Raw genomic sequence first — 21898 nt, 5'->3', positions numbered from 1 at the left:
ATGTTTGTCTCCCCACTAAACCAGGAACAATTTGAGGGCAGGAATCTTGGCTTGTTCATCCAATATACCCCAGCATCCAAGCACCTAGCAGGCACTCAATTTTTGTTCAGATGAACTGAAGTATATTTGTATGGTACCCCATAACACACACACACACACACACACACACGGTACCGTTGATAGTCTATCAGTGTTGTACACAGACAAGTCTAAAACAGTAACTCATCTCAAAGACATCTGTTTAAGATTGTTACACAACTTTCTTTGCAACAAATTTCTCTTCCTAAACATTGTTTAGTTCAGAATAATATTAAAATCAGTCTGCATACTCCAAGTGTCCAACTTACTTAGTAACAGAGAAAAATGACCCAAAATTAAAGATCATGGATAATAAAGCTCTATTAAAATGCCAGAGAAACTACTGACCCTACATTCTCTCATTTACAACATCCCCCAAAGCTTCCACATTTTCACACTCTACCCATCTCCCGATTCCACTGAAGCATTAGAGCTGCATTTGAGTCCTCTCCAACTCTTTCCAAAACTCACTGGAAAACCACAACATTCAAGACTGTCAAAAACTTTAAAAAGTCAGAGACTCCTCCATGTCTATGATGTCAGTCCTAAGGAATCCAGACAGGGAGAAAGAGGAAGGACAGAGGCACTTAGAACTTTCACGTAATTCTTGATTAGGTGGGAGGGAGAGATCAATAATCATCTTGGCAGATTGTCTTTAGTTAATATGGGTCCTTTAAGTCAAAGAAACAAAACATAACCTTCTTAGAAAATATGACCAATTTTACTCTATTTTTCTCTTTTCTTTTATTTGTGGATCTAGTCCTGAATCCAGACCAATCCTACTCTAAAGGGATCTATGTAACACTAAATGTTACAATCCAGAGGTAACAAGGTGAGTCTCAAAGTAAGAAGAGAAAGAAAGTAATATGCTTTAAAGCTTTAGATATTATTTCATTTAAACTTCCAAACAACTTTAAGAAGTTTGTATTGTTACTCCACATCACAGATGAAGATACTAAAGCTCACAGAGGTTGGGTAATACACCCAAGGCAACACAGGTAAAAGTGGCAGACCCAGGATTTTTATCAATCCAGTCCAGCTGACTCCAGAGAACATATGCGCGCACACAATGCCACATTTCGTCCAGGGAGGAGGACTAAGAAAACACGAGCAGTCCACCATGTGGAAGTCCACCCTCACTGCTTCAACTCCTCTCAACTCCACATCAGAAGAAAGAACTGGCTGTGGATTCAGACAGATCTTGGTTCCAATCCCAGAGCTACTATTTAAGGGCTGTGTAATCATAGGTTAAGTAATATAACCATTTTCGGCCTCAGATTCTTCATGTATAAAATGGGGGAAATGTATGCATTTCAGCCCTCCTGTTAGGATTAAATAACATACGTAAAGCTTTAGGGCAGCTTACAATTGTCAGTTGCCTTCTTTCTGCCCAATTCCTTCCCATACACTCTATCTCACTCCACTGGTGCCCAACACAGCCCCCTCCCTATATCTTTCCTTTAAAAGCTTCCTCTACCCCTCCGAAACAAACCCTTCAGTCCCACAACCATTTCCAAAACACAGTCTTGACACATACACAGTGCCCAGCCTATCATTTCCAATCCAGTGCCTTTCAACTCAAGCCTTCAAGAAAATATTTTAAAGGGGGTCCCTTAGTTGTACCTTCCACCAGATGGTCCCTCAAAAATAAGAGCAAAAGAAAAGTAACTGTCCCTTCCTAGATGTACAGACACAGCTACATAGCTCATTCATTCCAAATTGCCAGGAACAGCAATTACATACATATTTACTGGAATCCCAATGTCTTCATCTACCAATCCTACCTCCCCCACCTGTACCTCTTACTACTTCTACTCATTCCAGGTTCAAAGATTTTGTAATAGTCTCTTAATCTCATGTATATTGTCTATTTTTTTATTATTGGAAGGAAATGTTTATATATCCTTCTACTCACCCTGCATACTTCTCCCTCTAATGCAGGATATACTTGGGGAATGTCTACTTTCTCCCCCTAAGTCAAACATGGAGTTAAAAACAAAACAAAACAAAACAAACAAACAAAAAAACCTCAACTCAGTCATATAACCACTCCCAAAACAATTTATTTGTTTATCATATGCTATTGTGGATACACAACATTAAGGTCTCAGGAACTAGCCCTGGTGGGCTACCACTAGTATGCGTGTGTGTGTCAGAAAAAAATTTAACTATTTTTTCAAGAATGTCTACTGTTTGTAGGCTTGATATAAAACTCCAACAGACAAATCTCATTAACAACCAAAGGGTAATATAAAGATCAGGGACTAGTGAACAGAGAACTTGGAAACTGGCATTTGTCTCTTTAGTGCTAATGATAAAGGTTCCTTAAATTACAGTTACTTGGGAAATTTAATAATTTGCAAGACTTGCAGAAGGGAAGTAATCTTTGGGAAAATGGGGGCAGGGAGAGTCATACAGAAAGTCTGTTATTATAATATTGGCACAACAATAGTAGCTTAAATAGAAACAAGAATCATGTCAGTGTTTATTTTTTTAGATCCAAACCAGCATGTCTATTTGCAACACACAATGAGTTTTTTCTTCCTTTCAACTAAAGCCAAGGATAGTCAAGGTTTGGGCTCTCAACAAATTAGAAGAAAGAAAAAAATTCAAATTACTATACTGTTCCACTTTTGGTTATCCACAGGAAATTAATCTACTTCATAAATTTCTTCTGGTAAATTAATTTCCCTCAGCATACAAGTACTAATAAATTTCTTATAAGGCCTCAAAACAGGCCAGGCAAGGTGGCTCACACTTGTAATCTCAGCACTTTGGGAGGCCGGGGTGGGTGGATCACTTGAGGTCAGGAGTTTGAGACCAGCGTAGCCAACACAGTGAAACCCCGTCTCCACTATAAATACAAAAATTACTCAGGTGTGGTGGGGGGCGCCTGTAATCCCAGCTACTCAGGAGGCTGAGGCAGGAGAATCACCTGAACCTGGGAGGCAGAGTTTGCACTGAGCCAAGATCGTGCCACTGAACTCCAGCCTGGGTGACAGAGTGAAACACTGTCTCAAAAAAAAAAAAAAAAAAAAAGCCTCAGAACAATTAGAAATTTGGGCCGGGTGCAGTGGCACACGCCTGTAGTCACAGTGAGACCCCATCTCTACAAAAAACAAACCAAACAAAAAACCCACAAAAATTAGCTGGGCATGGTGGCACACACTGTAGACCCAGTTACTCAAGAGGCTAAGCCAAGAGGATCACTCAAGGCCAGGCATTCAAAACTGCAGTGAGCTATGATAGTGCCACTGCACTCCGGCCTGGGTGACAGGGTGACACCCTGTTAAAAAAAAAAAAAAAAAAAAAAAGGAGGCAGGGTGGGGGAGGGAGAGAAATTTGTCTTTTATAAAATTATATAACTCAGTTAAAAGACGGATACTTCTTATTACTATTGTCATTTTTTAAAATTCTCCATCTTTAAGTTCCACAGTTCCATCTTTCCTGGCCATACTTAAATCTCATTTGATCTACAGGCCCAGTATTCAAAACATCTACCTGGCATCTGCTGTTATCATTTACTGTCTTGTGATACTAGTTGATCTTCCTGATACTCACATCTTAACTCTCCAATCTGCCTATCAGTCATTCATTCAAAATTTACCAGGCTGGTCTACCATCTACCAGGCATTGCCATGGGGCCTGGAGATATCCCAGTCCTACCTTCAAGGCACTCTGATCTGATGAGAGAAATATAAATATGTTACTAGTGCCCATTGGGGGTAGGAAGAGATATAGAAGCAACCAGTTTAGAGAAGCTTCTAAACTTTTAGCCAAGCCTTTAAGGATGTGTAAAAGCTCACCAGGATGGAGGGCAAGAATACATTCAAGACAGAAATAAGATTCTTGAAGTCTGCACCTTTTTTTTATACTTGAAAACATTCTAAACAGGCCTAACACATTGCTTAGCACATAGTAGATGCCTAGCAAATATTTGTGGTTCTAAACTATTCATGCTAGTCCGTATATGTGGATAATTGAGAGTTATCTATACCTAAAATAGGCTTGTGCGTTACATACTAGTTTCAAATTTGTCCCATCAAGATGTATAAATAGGTCTGTATGAATAAATATAACTTATATATGTACAGTTGTCTGTTCACTAATAGCTTCTCTGTTATAATTTTTGTTTTTAAAGCACTTTCATAAATATAATCTCATAATAAACATTTTTTTAATTAAATACTTTTTGAGGTTTTTAATCCCATCTATTCTGATGGAAAACACATATACATAGAAAAGTTTACAAAGCTTAGGCTGGGCACAGTGGTGCATGCCTGTAATCCCAGAACTTTGGGAGGCCAAGGCAGGTGGATCACCTGAGGTCAGGAGTTTGTGACCAGCCTAACATGGTGAAACCCTGTCTCTACGAAATACAAAAAATTAGCCAGGCATGGTGGCGCATGTCTGTAATCCGAGCTACTTGGGAGGCTGAGACAGGAGAATTGCTTGCACCTGGGAGGCGGAGGTTGCAGTGAGCTGAGATCGCACCATTGCACTCCAGCCTGGGCAACAAGAGCGAAACTCTGTCTCAAAAAAAACAAAAACCAAAAAAAGCAAAGAAAAGTTTACAAAGCTTAAACAATATCCAGATAGCATAGAGGTTGGACCTATGTATTCAGACTCAGAATGCAGGGCTCATATTAGTTTTCTAGGGATTTATAGCAAAACCAGATCAGTTTAGACGTGCAAACTCCACAGCCTAAATAACTCTTACTATTTTGTTTTTTAAAATACTATCCATATTCTCTACATTGTCTCCTAGCCACTACTATCCTCCCCACCTCCCACCAACTCCACAAACACACACACATTTTCCAGGTTGGTGTTAAAAAGCAGAAACTCTAACCCAGTGTATCCTGCACACTATTTGGGTCTCTCATTTCTACTGATTGTACCTTTTGTAATAATAATTTTTCTTTTAGAAGAAATCAGTCTCATTTATTTACGCACATACAATTAGTTACAAGCATGTAACGCAATCTGATAGTTCTCGTTTACCTGGGAACATGGAAAATATACTTCATTTATATAATCAATATTTCACATTCGGGTCTTACGTAGAACAAACCTGGTGGTGAGGTACAGAAAGTCAGTCTGTTTTCCTGATTGACACTTTAGAATCATCAGCTTTTAGAACTAGAACATCAGAGATTATTTTTATTCCACACCCTCAAGTTACAGATGACAACACAGAGAACCAAGACAGTGAGATTAAGTGACTTGTCCAGATTCAAAGAGCTAACTACAGTAAAACTGAGTACAGAATATAAATCTGCTTACTCCCATTCCAGTAATCTTTCCTTGACTTCACATATACCACTAGCCCTCAATTTTCCATGGGATCTACTTTGTGGATTTATTTACAAAAACTGCCTTTCCCCAGCCACCAGGTAAATCTCTTACTCCTGCAGATGCATACCAAAGAAAAAGATGTATACCTAGGAAATTTAATCACTTAAGCAAGCCATATTTAGGAAAGGAAATCATCTATAAAGAAAATCATGGGGTAGGACACGGTGGCTCATGCCTGTAATCTTAGCACTCTGGGAGGCCAAGGCAGGCAGATCATGAGGTCAAGAGATCAAGACCATGCTGGCCAACACAGTGAAACCCCATCTCTACTAAAAATACAAAATTAGCTGGGCGTGGTGGTGCGCACCTGTAGTCCCAGCTACTCAGGAGGCTGAGGCAAGAGAAATACTTGAACCCAGGAGGCAGAGGTTGCAGTGAGCCGAGATCGGCCACTGCACTCTAGTCTGGCGACATAGCAAGACTGCATCTCAAAAAAAGAAAATCATGAAGGCATGCCAAAACCAAATAATCATTTATGTTTTGCTCATCACTACTAAAGATATAACTGAATTTGTAAGTATTCTTCTAATGTCACAACTATTTTGTAGCAAGAGGGTAGGACAAAATTATGTGTGACATCAGGATAGTTTTTCTCTTCTACTGATAGTTTGACGCTATTTATCATACACCATCCAGAAATCATAGCTATATCTAAATTGTTTTTTGAGGTTTTTTTATTTTTATTATTATTATTTTTTAGACAGAGTCTCACTGTCACCCAGGCTGGAGTGCAGTAGTGCAATCTCGGCTCACTGCAATCTCTGCCTCCCAGGTTCAAGTGATTCTCATGTCTCAGCCTCCTAAGTAGCTGGGATTATAGGCATGCACCACCATACCTGGCTAATTTTTGTATCATAGAGACGGGGTTTTGCCATGTTGGCCAGGCTGGTCTCAAACTCCTGGCCTCAAGTGATCCACCCGCCTCAGTCTCCCAAAGTGCTGGCATTGCTGGCGTGAGCCACCGGGCTGGCCTACAGCTAAATTTTGAACAGGACAAAACATAAAACCAAGAGAGAAATAAACCACCAACTTTTAACATACTGTATTACTTCTCCTTAGCCAAAAGTGTTGGCCGGGCATGGTGGCTCATGCCTGTAATCCCAGCACTTTGGGAGGCTGAGATGGGTGGATTACCTGAGGTCAGGGGTTCAAGACCAGTCTGGCCAACATGGGGAAACCCCATCTCTACTAAAAATACAAAACTTGGCCAGGTATGGTGGCACGTGCCTGTAATGCCAGCTACAAGGGAGGCTGAGGCAGGAGAATCGCTTGAACTAGGGAAGTGGAGGTTCCAATGAGCTGAGATCGCACCACTGTACTCCAGCCTGGGTGACAGAGTGAGACTCTGTCTCAAAAAAAAAAAAAAAGTATACAGCCTGAAAGCATCAAAGCAATAACTTTCCTCACATTCACATTTATTCAAGTTTATTTGTAGGAAGACAATATTTCCTCTTCCCCTGAGGAAGGCCCACCATCAGTACAGTAGTGCCCAGGTCACTGCAATTCTCTCCTGATGAAAATCTTAACATCCTGACTCAATCATTCAAAAAGCACTTAATAAGGACCCACTCTTAATGCCAGGCAGGCTGCTAAGCGAAGGGGATGCATCAGCCAATAAGTCATCATCTCTGCTTTCCAAAAGTTCATCTAATGGACTGGTTCCAGAGAAAACCCCAAGATAGATATCAGCCAACTGCCTTTATTTAACAAAAAGTTTACTAAGTGCCAGACCAAGAGACAGAAAAAGATGAAGAGGAAATTTTAAAAGGTGAGAGACTTTTTCAATTTACTAAACAAATTTACTAAACAATTTGCTCCTTTGGATTATTAAAGTCATGTGTTCCTCTCCAAGAATGTCAATCATCAGAAATTGACTGTAAAGGCTTTTTTATGATAATATCTAACCAAATATTTTGGTCAAAGGCACTGTTACCTTAATCTTACTAATCTGGGAAAACTAGCGGATACTGATCTATATCGATACATTTAAAAATATCTATTATATAATATCTGTATTATAGGAATGTGGTTGATCTTACCAAAACTGGGATGAGTTGCTTCCTGTGCAGACAGATGCTTCCAACAGAATGTACTCTAAGCCTCTAGAGTCAAACGTGTAAATCCCGTTCAACTTCTTTGCCCCATACTGAGTGGGTACAAGTAGTATAGGCAACGCTTCACAATGACCACAATTACACAGGCCAAGTTTTCAGGGAAGGTTTCTGTTTTTCCTTCTCCTTTCCACAAAAACTACAAAAGGTATCAATTAGTACACAAGCCATCTGGTAAACATCTCACTGTGTTCTGAGTCTTCTTGAAATTAATCCAAGAAACCAACCCTTCTAAGAGTGAGTCCTATCCCATTATTAATTTTAACACTATTATTGGTAGTGGTAGTAGTGATAACAAGTGCTAACTTTGCAGTTCATAAAATACTTTCAAATATATTATCTCATTCACTGAAAAAAATGAAGAAGGGATAAAAGGAAATATCATAGGCAATTATCTCAAACATCAAAAACCAAACCCAGCCGGGCGCAGTGGCTTATGCCTGTAATCCCAGCACTTTGGGAGGCTGAGGTGGGCGGATCACGAGGTCAAGAGATGGAGACCATCCTGGCCAACATGTGGAAACCCCATCTCTACTAAAAATACAAAAAGTAGGTGGGCGTGGTGGCATGCGCCTGTAGTCCCAGCTAATCGGGAGGCTGAGGCAGGAGAATTGCTTGAACCCAGGAAGCGGAGGTTGCACTGAGCTGAGATCACGCCACTGCGCTCCAGCCTGGCGACAGAGCAAGACTCCATCTCAAAAAAAAAAAAAAAAAAAAAAACTTTTTTCAGATGGAGTCTCGCTCTATCGCCAGGCTGGAGCACAGTGGCACGATCATAGCTCACTGTAACCTCAAACTACTGGGCTCAGGCAATCCTCTTGCCTTAGCTTCCTGAGTAGCTAGGACTACAGGTGAATGCCACCATGCCTGGCTAATCAAACCCAATATAACTGGAACTGCAGAGCAAGCATTTTCAATTCAAGAAGTTATTTCTATTAAAAAAGCATTGGACTGACTCTAGCAATGCAAAAATCACAGAAAAAATTTCCCCGTAAATTATCCCCTTAAATGCTAGGTCTAACTGATTCAATGTATAAATGTTAAGATTACAGTCTCAGCAAGAATTTGACACTATAAATCTTTGTTTACCTCAATCTCTTTCCCAAATGCTTTACCCACACTTAAACACTTAATAAATATTCTTCTACAGAAGGAATACTAATAATGAAGAAGCTGCTCTAGAAAGACAAACTGACAACATTTAGCATTCAAGGACCTTTTGAAGATTTAACGTTTATTGTGCACCTAATTAAAGTACCATGCATTACTTGTGGGTTAGATACATCCACATAAATTATCTCGCTAACCTCACAAACCATGCCCAGATACTCCTGGATCCCCAGTACTAAAGTGATTAGCTTTCCAATACCAGACAGTTCTAATACTGGCAACCTTGGCCAGGCGCAGTGGCTCATACCTGTAATCCCAGCACTTTGGGAGGCTGAAGCAGGTGGATCACTTGAGGTCAGGAGTTAGAGACCAGCCTGGCCAAAGTGGTGAAACCCTGTCTCTACTAAAAATACAAAAATTAGCCGGGCGTGGTGGTGTGTGCCTGTAATTCCAAATACTTGGGAGGCTGAGGCAGGAGAATCACTTGAACCTGGGAGGCAGGGGTTGCAGTGAGCCAAGATCGTGCCACTGCACTCCAGCCTGGGTGACAAAGCAAACCTCCACCTCAAAAAAAAAAATGCAAGAAAGAAAGAAAGAAAAAACAGTGGCAACCTTGATCCCACCTAATTAATCCTTAGAACTCAACTGGAACTCAACTCCTACTGGAGCTCAGCTACTCACTCTAAGTCTTAAGCAATTTTTTTAAGCTTCTACTAGGTAATGCCCAAAATAAATCCTTGCACCTGTTCTGAAGATGCTAACTCCAGAGTAAAGACCACTCATCTCAGGTATGGCACATGATAATAGTGGCCATAATCTAAAACAAGTTCTCTCTTAGATAGCACAAGTTAAAGAATAAACCTAGAATGCTAACAAAACTGAATTTCAGCTATGCAAAAGACATTGGATCTTGGTATTGTTCCCAACCTCAAAACTCTTTTCTAGTCCTCTGAATACAGAAAGCTTTTTCTACTTGAATGAATTGAGCAGGCAAGTTTGACTCAAGAGTCCCTACCTGCATACTCATCAGAGAGAACTGAGGGAAAACAAAAAAAATTCCAACTCGCATGACCACATTACAATGTTAACAACACATTACTCACCATTGTGCTACAAGAAAGAACCTGCAAGTAGGCACGAACTTTCAGGAAGCCAAAAAAAACAAGCAAACAACATTCTTCTAGTTCTCAAAGCACAATCACATTCAAATGCCAAAGCAGGTCACACTGTCCAGTTTATACCCAGGTACAAGTGAGTGGAGAGGGAGAAGGGAGAGGCAAGGGGAAGAGAAGAGAAGCATGATTGTGCAGGTATGCTTTTCAGCACCAAGACACATTTCTTTCTTAGATTCATCAAGAACATTTTTAACAAAGACACACACAAAAAAAACTGGGGTTCCACCTATTTTTATGCCTTTATATATTCACAGAGAACATCCAATATATGTAAACAGTGGCATGATGTAACAATGGTTGCAGACATTCCTTTTGGAATCTGTTAGAGCTGTATCTAAATCCCATCTGCTACTTTCTTGATTTGTGACCTTGGGTAAATTATTTAACGTCTCTATTGCTTAGCAGATACTTCATCTGACATTCACTATAGTATCCTCAGGACCTTAAACACTGCCTAAATCACACTAATACATACTTCGAATGAATTAATCTGTAAGGTGGCATAAGAGTATTTATTTTATGGAATTGTTATGAGTATAAATGAGGTGTTACATAAAGTCTTTAGTATAACTCAGGCTAGGATCTCACTACTAAATAGTAAAGTTTTCTTCCCTTTATTCTCCAGCCAGGTCAAACATTATGACAGACGAGCTGTGGCAAAGAATAAGATGGGATAAGCATGGAAGAAGCCAAGCATTAGATGTTTACTACTATCACCATGGGCCATACCTAGGATGAGTGGTGCTTACTCTGGAGTTAGCAGCTTAAGAACAGGCACAAGGATTTCTTGTGAGCATTACCTAGTAGAAAACATTTAAAAATGCTTAAGACTGTGAGAGCAAGGAGCTCAGTTCCAGGAAGCAGCTGAGTTCCTAGTCAAAAAATCCGAGAATATTTAGTCTTGGCAGACGAAATTAAATAACAGTGTCAGTCCCTTATGGTAGGTGCATAACAAGTGTTAGCTGATTCAGAAAACTGTATTTTCAATCCTCAAGTATCTGTTATCACATAAACAAAAGTCTGGCAAAAGAAGAAAACAAGAAAAGGGGTAGGAATGAGTCACATCTTAAATATGCCTGACTATGTATTTTAAAAGCAAATACAAAAGATCTAAGGCTATTCAACCCAGTAAAAAAATCTCCTATTAGCAAAAATACTCAATTGATTTATAGTATTTACTCTCCCTTTCAGGTAATAGGATCTATGTCAGTAAATTGTTTTTAACTGCTGACAACGTAAATAAGCCTGAAAGATTTTAGTCTAAAGCTCTCTTCCTTTTACTAAAAAAAAGACTAATGGGCCTTTGAGGCTACTTCACCCACAGCTTTCTTTTTTTTTTTGAGACGGAGTCTTGCTCTGTCGCCCAGGCTGGAGTGCAGTGGCCGGATCTCAGCTCACTGCAAACTCCGCCTCCCGGATTCACGCCATTCTCCTGCCTCAGCCTCCGGAGTAGCTGGGACTATAGGCGCCCGCCACATCGCCCGGCTAGTTTTTTGTATTTTTAGTAGAGATGGGGTTTTACCGTGTTAGCCAGGATGGTCTCGATCTCCTGACCTCGTGATCCGCCCGTCTCAGCCTCCCAAAGTGCTGGGATTACAGGCTTGAGCCACCGCGCCCGGCTCACCCACAGCTTTCAACTCAAGCAAGCCTACCTTCTTGCAGGGATAGTGGGCGGGGAAACACTAATTGTATCTTCAAATTGGGAGTCAGAGAGAATATGCAGTTAAATCCAAAATCTGAAGAAATATTTCCCCTTGAATATGAAGAATTGAATCTCAGAAGATAGCTCTAAGAAACCCAGGCCACTGTTGCATTAAGAGCCTGACAGACATAAGTACACACATTTTGTGTCTAAATATAAGGAAAACCCATAAGGAACTGAAACAGTTTGTGGTTAAACCTCACCATAATGTGGTCTTCAACTTCCCATTTCGTTTTCCAGGCATCGTTCTGTGTTTTTAACCACTTGATCCATCTCCTCTCAAGCAATGTGATCTAGTAGAAAGAGCACTAAACAACCATCAAAAGAACGGACTATACACACCAAGTCCTACTACTTACTAGGCATGCAAACATAAACCAGTTACTTAAACCCTGAATTCAGTATCCACTGAGAATGCTGAGCCAGACTCAGTACCTTTCAAAGCTGTCTACCAAGGTACCCCACTTTGGAGAGGCATCAGAAACCCACCAAACCCAGTTCTCCCTATTGCTATTACCCAGACTGAAAATGTGTGATCATTCTTATCTAATCTTTTTCACGATAATCAATTACCAAATTCTATTTATCTCTCTTCAAATTACTCAAATCTCTCCCTCTTTCTACATTACCATTACCCTTGTAGACAGTCTTTTTCCTGGACTATTACAACAGTCCTCTAACTGGTATCCTTTCTTCTATTTTATACCACAAGGCTACATCAGTTGTCCTAAAATACTAATTCATACAGTACAATTCCCTACTCAGATATTTTTCACTGTAAGTATAAAAACCAAACCACAATGAGATACCACCTCACACCAGTTAGAATGGCAATCATTAAGAAGTCAGGAAACAATAGATGTTGGAGAGGATGTGGAGAAATAGGAACACTTTTACACTGTTGGTGGGATTGTAAACTAGTTCAACCATTATGGAAAACAGTATGGCGATTCCTCAAGGATCTAGAACTAGATGTACCATATGACCCAGCTATCCCACTACTGGGTATATACCCAAAGGATTATAAATTACTCTACTACAAAGACACATGCACACGTATGTTTATTGCGGCACTATTCACAATAGCAAAGACTTGGAATCAACCCAAATGTCCATCTGTGACAGACTGGATTAAGAAAATGTGGCACATATACACCATGGAATACTATGCAGCCATAAAAAAGGATGAGTTTGCGTCCTTTGTAGGGACATGGATGCAGCTGGAAACCATCATTCTTAGCAAACTATCACAAGAAGAGAAAACCAAACACCGCATGTTCTCACTCATAGGTGGGAACTGAACAATGAGATCACTTGGACTCGGGAAGGGGAACATCACACACTGGGGCCTATCATGGGGAGGGGGGAGGAGGGAGGGATTGCATTGGGGAGTTATACATGATATAAACGTTATGCACATGTACCCTAGAACTTAAAGTATAATAAAAAAATAAAAATAAAAAAAAAAATAAAAACCAAATTCCTTTGGCTGAGATTTAAGTCTCGCTCCAATTTATCTAACTCTAACTTTACTAACTTTACTGATCTTATTGCCCTCCTAGGCAAAACACTGTGCTACAAACTACTTTTCCTGCCCCCAAAACAAGGTGAGCTCGGCTCACTGGTCCTCCACCTTGAATGTTTCCCCGCTATATTTTTCTCTCCTCTAAGGTCTAGATTACCATAAAGGTAAAATTTTTCCCTATCTATTCCCTTTAAACTTCTACATAGCTATATAACTGTACTCCTCACCTGGTACTTAGTACCTAGGACTTTGTATTACTATTTATCTACTTATGCAAATGTTCAGTGTTCACAGATAATTAGTGAGTTCTTAAGGACTTTGACTGTTTCTATAATATACTGGAGGCCTCACTTTTCAGAGACAGATATCCAATACACTGTTGATAGTAACTACTACCTTAGACAAGTCATTTAAATTTTCTGGGTCTCGTTTTCCTCACCTAGGAAATGACAATATGTAAATCTCTTTTCAGTTCTAAAATGCTATATGATATTATATATACTTCTACATAGCCTATATTTGTTTCTCACTTTTTCTTTATATGCATTTATCTACATGTAACCATGTCCTATGTAACCCAGAATATAAATTCCCAAGGGGCCAGTTCTCCTCCTGCTTATTTATTTACTGGGTGACACCTCCTTGGCATCTACTTAGTGCATCATGCCCAGATTCCAGTGCGTAGCAAGTGTTCGGTGGAAAGGAATTTGTAGTTTCAATCAGGCGGCAAACATCAAGGGAAATTCGCACAGATGATTTAAATCTCAATTTTCATAATGAACTAGTATATTATACAAAATTACAAAGACATGAGAAAGAAGGAACTTAAAGTTGTTAAAATAACAGGACACCTGGTGCCAAATAGCCAGGAATTTATTTCAGGCAAGCAAAGAAGCTAGGACACAGAAACTCTTAAGTCTTACTCGCAAATTATATTTTCAGAGTTCTAAGAAGGGGTATGGAAAGTCTCTATCCATGGTCAGTAAACAACAGGGACCAAGTATTGTTGATGTCAGAGAATCCTGTCCCTTAGAACTGATAAGACATTTTCAGGAAATGGATGGTTTCATACCTAGCAAGGTGAGCTACCAGTTCAAGGGAGGCAAAAGCAGATGCTCACAATGGAGCACATAAGAGAAGGTAAGTTTCTAAAATATATTTTTGTTGGAGCTAGGCATGGTGGCACATACCTACAGTCCCAGCTACTCAGGAGGCTGAGGTGGGAGGATGGCTTGAGCCCAGGAGTTCAAGACCAGCCTGGGCAACATAGTGAGACCTTGTCTCTAATAAATAAATAAACAAACTACATTTTTGTTAGTTAGTGTCCTTGTATTTTCCCATTGTCATGCCTTAATTCTTCACATGCGACTAACCTTCATGTAAATATCCATATTTATTAACACTAAAGCCTCAGAGGAATTCGCTCCTCCTTTTCTTTTGATGTTAGCTATTAATGATTCAAAAGGCACTAGTAGACCAACTCATTTAAAATGACCCTGACTTTCCAAAGAACTATTTTAGAACACAGCACTGGTACTTTCAAAGCTGCATTCTATCTATAATATTCTCTAAGTAGGTATCTATAGAGTGTAGCCTGGATACAACTTTGATATAGTTAAGATAAAAGGCTTATACAGAATTCTAAGCCAGATTTTGAAGAATGAGAGGAAACAGAAGCCCTTTAAATGTTTATACCTATCCCCTTCTTTCTGCTCCTGTTCCTCAATCCTATTTTATAACATCTGCTAACTCCTACCTACTCAGCTTCTTTGCCCTTTCCCCTGTCTTCTGCATTCTCCTCCCGCGCCCACCCCCAACCTTGTGGCTCTAGGAGCCACAAGGTCAACAATCTGGTGCTAGGAACTAGGGATCTTGTCCTCTTTCCTTTTAAGACCCCAAATAACATCAAAGAGACATGGGCAATCATCTTTTCCTGTGGTTTTCGCCCCCAACCAGATCTCCTTATCAAGACTAGAGAGGAGACATGGGGGTAGCAGGTAAGAGGGGGAATAAGTCATTTACTCATAGGAACTATAACCTCATTAAAGACAACTCAATAACATGGAGATATTTACAGCAAAAATGTTCATCTCAGGCTTATTTCCTAGAACCTGTTGTGGCCTACAACTCTCATACGTTTCCCCTCCACCTTCTCAAATATACTAAATGTGTGCTCAGAAATAAAAAGCATTTAACCCCCTGCAAATTAAAGTTCAGAAACGCATTTTAGACGTATAAATGGGCCAAGCACAGTGGCTCACACCTGTAATCCCAACACTTTGGGAGGCAGCAGGAAGACTGCTTGAACCCAGGAATTCGAGAACAGCCTGGGCAACACGGCAAAACCCCTCTCTACAAAAAATGTAAAAAATTAGCTAGGTATGGTGTCACACACCTGTGGATCCCAGCTTCTCGGGAGGCTGAGGTGAGAGAATCACCTGAGCCAAGGAGGTCAAGGCTGCAGTGAGCTGCAATCATGCCACTCTATTCCAAACTGGGTGACAGAGAGAGACCTTGGCTCCAAAAAAAAAAAAAAAAAATGGATTTGGGATTATCTACTTCAAAAAGGTCCATTATATTGCCTTTCAGAATGCCAAAAGGAAATCACAACGTGTTGGTTTAACCAATCAAAATTGTCAAGAGTTGACTGCTTTTAACCTACAAAATGGCAATTTCATATAGTTTAACTTAATATTAATTTCCCACTTGGGGGTGGGAGGAGCTTCCATAAGGCCAAAACAATGTTATATTGGGACTATATGTTACAGAATTAAAAGCTTCAAAATATGCTGATACACGACCTGGCCTCATCATTAAAAAAAGGAGTGTGGTGAAAAGTACATGTACATATATATGTGTGAATGGGTGTATCCAATAATTGGATACACATGTTGGTCCTTAGCAGTCTTTATTAAGTGAATAGACAGGCTGCCTTTTCTTAAGGCCCGTCTCCATCTCCTGTGAAGGCGTCAAGACCTTGATGACAAAAGCAGAATCTGATAGCTAGTGAAATGAGTCTGGCCACATGAATACACTGCCTCAAAAGCCAACAGGATCAATTCCCAGGAGTTTCCCAATTGGGATGCTATCACCTATCAATTTCCATTTCATTTTCCGAGAAATGTTTGTTCTCACCCCTGCAGGAAGTTAGTCTTGACTACTTTTACCATTTATGGGCATTTTTATGTAATTTTCAGTGCCAAGTGTTTGTTTATAAGCTTTATTTTTCATGGGGTCCACACCAATAGTCAAATTAATAGTTCACTAACATAAAGGATGGCCTTTTGTTGTTGTTCATAATTTATTTAGTCACGAACAGTGTCTAAATGCCTACTATGTGTAAGTTTCTACAGCATGCCTCATAAGGGATACAAAGAAAAAGAGACTACTTATCTGCTCTCAAAGAGCTTACAGTATAGTAGAAGAGGCATGCCAAGGGCACAAATAAACCAAAATACAAGAATACACAGTTACCACATGACAAGTACCAACAAAATGACAGGAAGATTCAGTTGTAGGAACGATTATATCCTGCTGGAGAAAAAAAGAAAATCAGGAACGTTTTTGTGGAAGAGATAGTTTACACTGGGACTTTATGAATGGGTAAGTTTTTTTTAATAAAAAAAAAAAAAAAAACAGGGCAAGTGGGAGCTGGGCACAGTGGCTCACACCTGTAATCCCAACACTTTGGGAGACCGAGGCGGCCAGATCACTTGAGGTCAGGAGTTTGAGACCAGCCTGGCCAACATTAGGAAACCCTGTCTCTACGAAAAAATACAAAAATTGGCCAGGTGTGGTAGCGCGCATCTGTAGTCCCAGCTTCTCGGGAGGCTGAGGCAGGACAATCACTTGAACCTGGGAGGTGGATGTTGCAGTGGGCAAAGATGGCACTACCGCACTCCAGCCTGGGTGACGGAGCAAGACCCTGTCTTAAAAAACGAAAACAAAAAACAAACAGAAAAACAGGACAAGTGGGGAGGGCAATGGAGAAAACAGGTTTAAAACTTAGGTGACTGAATGAACTAGATCTACCTGTAGACACATCTGAAAAGCAATCTTGAGAAAAAAAAAGTTGCAAAAGGATACATACATGATTCTATTTATGTAAGATTTCAAAACAAAACTATATGTTGCCTATGAATACATATGTGGGGTCGGGCGTGGTGGCTCTTGCCTGCAATCCCAGCACTTTGGGAGGCCAAGGTGGACAGATGACTTGAGGTCAGGAGTTCAAGACCAGCCTGGTCAATAGGGTGAAACTCCGTCTCTACTAAAAATACAAAAATTACCTGGGCATTGTGGCACGTACCTGTAATCCCAGCTGCTTGGGAGGCTGAGGCAAGAGAATCGCTTGAACCTGGGAGGCAGAGGTTGCAATGAGCAGAGATTGCGCCACTGCACTCCAGCCTGGGTGGGTGACAGAGCAAGACTCCACCTCAAAAATAAATAAATAAATAAAGATGTGGGGGGGAAAAGTATAAAACATGAAGGAATGAACACATCAGTTCAGGCCAGTAGTCATTTCCTGAGAAAGAGGAAGGAAGAAAGGATGCAGGGTGGAACTTCAGCTATATCTATAACATTTAATATTTTAAAGAGAGTAAGACATCTAAAACAAATATGACAAAATGTTAATGTCCATCAAATTTGGGTTGCAGATTCAAAATTGTTTGAGTTTTTCCCCTGAACTTTTCTAAATGTTTGAAATATCTCATTATGCAAAATTGTAAAATTAATAAAGGGTCAGGTGATTGGAAGAATAGAGGAGTCAACAGTAAGGAGCAGAATGGTTTCCCAAAACTATAAGGAGATATCTGACTTGTTTAGTTTTAGAGTGAAGAGGAGCCTTCACATCCCTCAAACAGCGTGCACGAGCAGAGCTTAGAACAGGGTAGAGTGGGGACTGACAACAATGGATAAGAAGGTTTATTGCCATCTCAAATCAGATAGCGGAGGGGAGTGAAAAACTACCTTCCCACATAATTTAAATGCCAATGTAACCAAGTTATCTCCCCTAAAACAGTCAAGGAAACTTCCAGTTACACAGGAATTCAGATAAGTACTCACTGTGAGTAGCTATTCTGTGCCTCCTCTCTACCCACCCCTTCCCACTCCCAAATACAAACAAAAACAAAATGTACCCTTGCCCACTTGAGAAAGAATTAAGACTTGGCAGCTCTGCTAAAGTGGACAGCTTCCAAACCAAGGCCCTTCCCTGGGGAAGATGCTGACAGAGCCCAGAGAAAATAATTTAAAAATCACAACTCAGACAAGTTTTGAGGAAGACCTATCAATGGAAGGTATCCATCCTTCCATACGTCCTTAAGTGCCAACTTCTCCCAGGGGTACCTAAGGACTTACAGGATGCCCTCTACCCTGTTCTGTTCTCCTCCAGCAAAAATGACTAAAACACAAAATCCAAACTCTTGCTTAGCACTTTAAAACCAAACAATTTCCCTCCATAAAAATCCAATGAAAATAAAAATACAGGGAAGATGCAGAATCTGAGTATTTAATATTTTAAAGAAAGAAATATAAAACAAGACAAAATGTTAATGTCCATCAAATTTGGGTTGTAGGCTCAAAATTATGTCTGTCTGAGTTTTTTCCCTGAACTTTTCTAAACTTTGTTTAGATATTCTTTTTTTTTAGATAAATATACTTTTAATCAGTGCCCAATTTATCATAGCTTATTTAACAAGTTTCAGTGGCACAAATTAAAACTAAGTTTAAAAGAAAACAAAGGGAGCTTAGTGGCAGAGATAAAGACACTCAACAGAACAAATACCTCGACATTCTTCTACATCTGAATCACTACAGCAAAAAAATCCTAACACCTTATTCAGCCCAGTCCAGGGCACTGAACTGCCCCTCTTCTCAATGGTACTCTCAGGGCACATCTTTCTCAGTCAGACCTAAGAAAATACCTCTATTCACTCTGGACTGGTTAAAAAAAGACAGTAGAATGGAATGACATTGAGTCCTTCTATCATCTAGTACAATGCAATGTGGTAGAATGACACAAACACTGAAATGGGACTTGGGAGAGAACAGAGAGGTGAACTCACCTTTATTAATCACCTAGTACATATTGAAGACTGAATTCTAGACCAAGCTATCACAGACCCACTTCTGTGATCCTAAGTAAACCTCAGGTATTCTATTTGAAAGTGAATGAGGAAAACTAAGAAAGCATAGCAGTCCCTCCAGTTGTCTGATTCCAGGATTCTATAAATATGATCACTCTCAATAAATGTGTTCAGCATAATGAAGTTACTGAAAGGACTTTTGCTTTCTCCATCTCCAATCCACCCTACACACCACTGACATGATCTTTCTAGGATGTGAAACTTATTAAATGGTTTATCATATACTGCAGTGTAAGATAAAGCTCTGTATGATCCAGCATTGCCTACCTCTTCAGCCTGCCCTCCAACCCATCCTCCAGCCATAATGATTAAGTAAAAGTTACCTGAAAAAGTCTGGCTTTCATTCCTTTAAGCTTTTGTTCATGGTATTTTCTCAGACTGGAATGTAACTCTTGTCATCTGTAGAGTATATCCTTAATTAATCTTTCAGGGCTCAACTCAAATGCTAACTCCTCGGTGAGGCTCTTTCCAACCTCTGTGTGCCCAAGAGAGAACTGACCCTTGGGCTTCCACTCTCCCTGCTACATACTTCTATCACAGCATCTATCACACTTCATTCCATCTATATATTTACATATCTGTCTCCTCCCACTAGACCCATACACTCCTCATGGGTTCCTTGTCTGCCTTACCTCCATCTCAGTGCCTAGGACAGTGTTTACAAGATAGGAGACATGTTTAGGTTTAGACGTGTTTAAGTTTATCGGTACCATTTTCTTTGCCCTTCTGCTCTTTCCCTAAACTCTAGTCCTCAGAGAGCTTATTAATTCTCTTGGCTACAGCTACCACATCTAGGCCGTGAATTGTAAAACTGCATTTCCAAACCTACCCCCATCTCTACCCCAGCTCACACCCAGGGTGGCCTTCATTTGGACATTTCATTACCACTTTAAATCCAACACATCCCAAATTATACTCATCATATTTCCCTAAAATGAGGAAAGCTTCCTAACTTCTTTATTTCAGTCAATGTCTCAGACACCCAGGCATAATGTGTCACAGTCGTAGTTGACTCATCATCCTTCTTCATCTCCCACATCCAGTCCTCATTAATTTCCATTTTTCCTTCACAGTCTCTTTTTCACTCTTTCCTCTCCTTAGCCTACCCTCCACAACTCTAACTCGGGCCTCATCATTTCACACACCCCCAGTGTCAATCTCCATTCCCTCCAAGCCAGCCTGTGTATTAGTATCATCATACCGCTATTCTATTCAAAAATCTTCTATCATTTAAAATATAAAGTTGACCGGGCACGGTGGCTCATGCCTGTCATCACAGCACTTTGGGAGGCTAAGGTGGGTGGATCACTTGAGGTCAGGAGTTTGAGACTAGCCTGGCCAACATGGTGAAATCCTGTCTCTACTAAAAATACAAAAATTAGCTGGGCACGGTGGTGCACACCTGTAATCCCAGCTACTCAGGAAGCTGAGGCATGAGAATCGCTTGAACCCAGGAGGCGGAGACTGCAGTGAGCCAAGACTGAGTCACTGCACTCCAGTCTGAGCTGGACAACACAGCAAGACCCTGTCTCAAAAAAATAATAATTTCATATATATATATAAATATATATATGCCTGGCTTTTTAACACCCTCTATAAACATAGCTCCAAACCAACCTACCCACCTTCATTTCACTACTGCTGCCACTCAAGTTAGTCTCCTCACTGCCCCAAGAACATCTCAGATATAGTCCTGTTTCCAGGCTTTTGCTTGATCCCTTTCAGCTCCAATATGAAATGTTTTGTTATCCTCTTGATCTTCATCCCTTGTACCTAATACACTTTTATTTATCTTTTATTTATTTATTTTGGAGACAGAGTCTTGCTGTGTCACCCAGGCTGGAGCGCAGTGGGCCATCTCAGCTCATTGCAACCTCCACTTCGTGGATTCAAGTGATTCTCCTGCCTCAGCCTCCTGAGTAGCTGGGATTACAGGCATGAGCCACCATGTCTGGCCTATTTATTAAGATCTGAAATGAGTTATAATTCATCTGTGACATAACTACCTGAGTATTCTTCTCCCCAAATACCTATGGTATTAGGTCTGTACTATGCAACTAACAATATAGTTTTACATTTTAAAATTTTGTCTGGCATATTAAGAGGCTCAGCAAGTATTCATTCCCTCTTATTCTCCTTACTCCCAACTGGACTGTAAACTCTTTAAGGACACAAAGTTGTCATTTTTCCTAATCCTCCGTAGCACCTAGCGAAGAATTAAACTCGTAGTGGGTCACTACAAATAACAGTTTAGTAGTTTTATTATCTAAAGCTGTCTCTTAGAGGAAATAAAGGGATAAAGTATAATCCTAAAAAAAAAAAAGTCGAAAATAATCCCTATCTAGTTGTATAAAATAAGATTCCTGACTTTTCCACCTAATTTCTAGCTCAGAAATACTACAATCTCCTGATTCAAGAAGTAAATAATAATCCTGTGCTAGTGACATCACAGTTTGCTAATGATTATAAAGAGGTGGGGGAGGGTGGCAAGGATAGAGGAAAGCAAGTCAACTGGAGGAAAAAAAAAAGGATGAAAGAATGGCATGTGATTTTGTTTACTTCTTAAATGTGGACACTTCAGCCCATTCTTTTTTTTTTTTTTTTAATTGGACATATTTTTCAAACAACTTTCCTACAGGAGGAAAAGTCTGACAGATTTTCAATGAAGCTGATATCTGGAAGAGCCTCTA

At 40.1% G+C, this 21898-nt stretch overlaps 1 protein-coding gene across 4 annotated transcripts in view; it reads right to left on the bottom strand.

The window, feature by feature from the left end:
* Window positions 1-21898, bottom strand: part of OTUD7B (OTU deubiquitinase 7B) — a 73915-nt gene that overhangs the window by 47070 nt on the left and 4947 nt on the right. Inside the window, exon 2 of one of the 4 annotated variants that reach the window (XM_033195586.1) lies at window positions 11738-11827. The exons of 2 other annotated variants lie outside the window; for them this stretch is intronic. The gene's annotated coding sequence lies outside the window, so the exon portion shown is untranslated. Of the gene's footprint in view, window positions 1-11737; window positions 11843-21898 lie in introns of those variants that run through there. One more of the 4 variants, XM_033195587.1, reaches the window with a different exon arrangement.

This window comes from Trachypithecus francoisi, unplaced genomic scaffold, assembly GCF_009764315.1.
Source record: "Trachypithecus francoisi isolate TF-2019V2 unplaced genomic scaffold, Tfra_2.0 Lachesis_group5, whole genome shotgun sequence".
Lineage (NCBI taxonomy): Eukaryota > Metazoa > Chordata > Mammalia > Primates > Cercopithecidae > Trachypithecus > Trachypithecus francoisi.
This window is presented reverse-complemented; position numbering and strand designations above follow the sequence as displayed.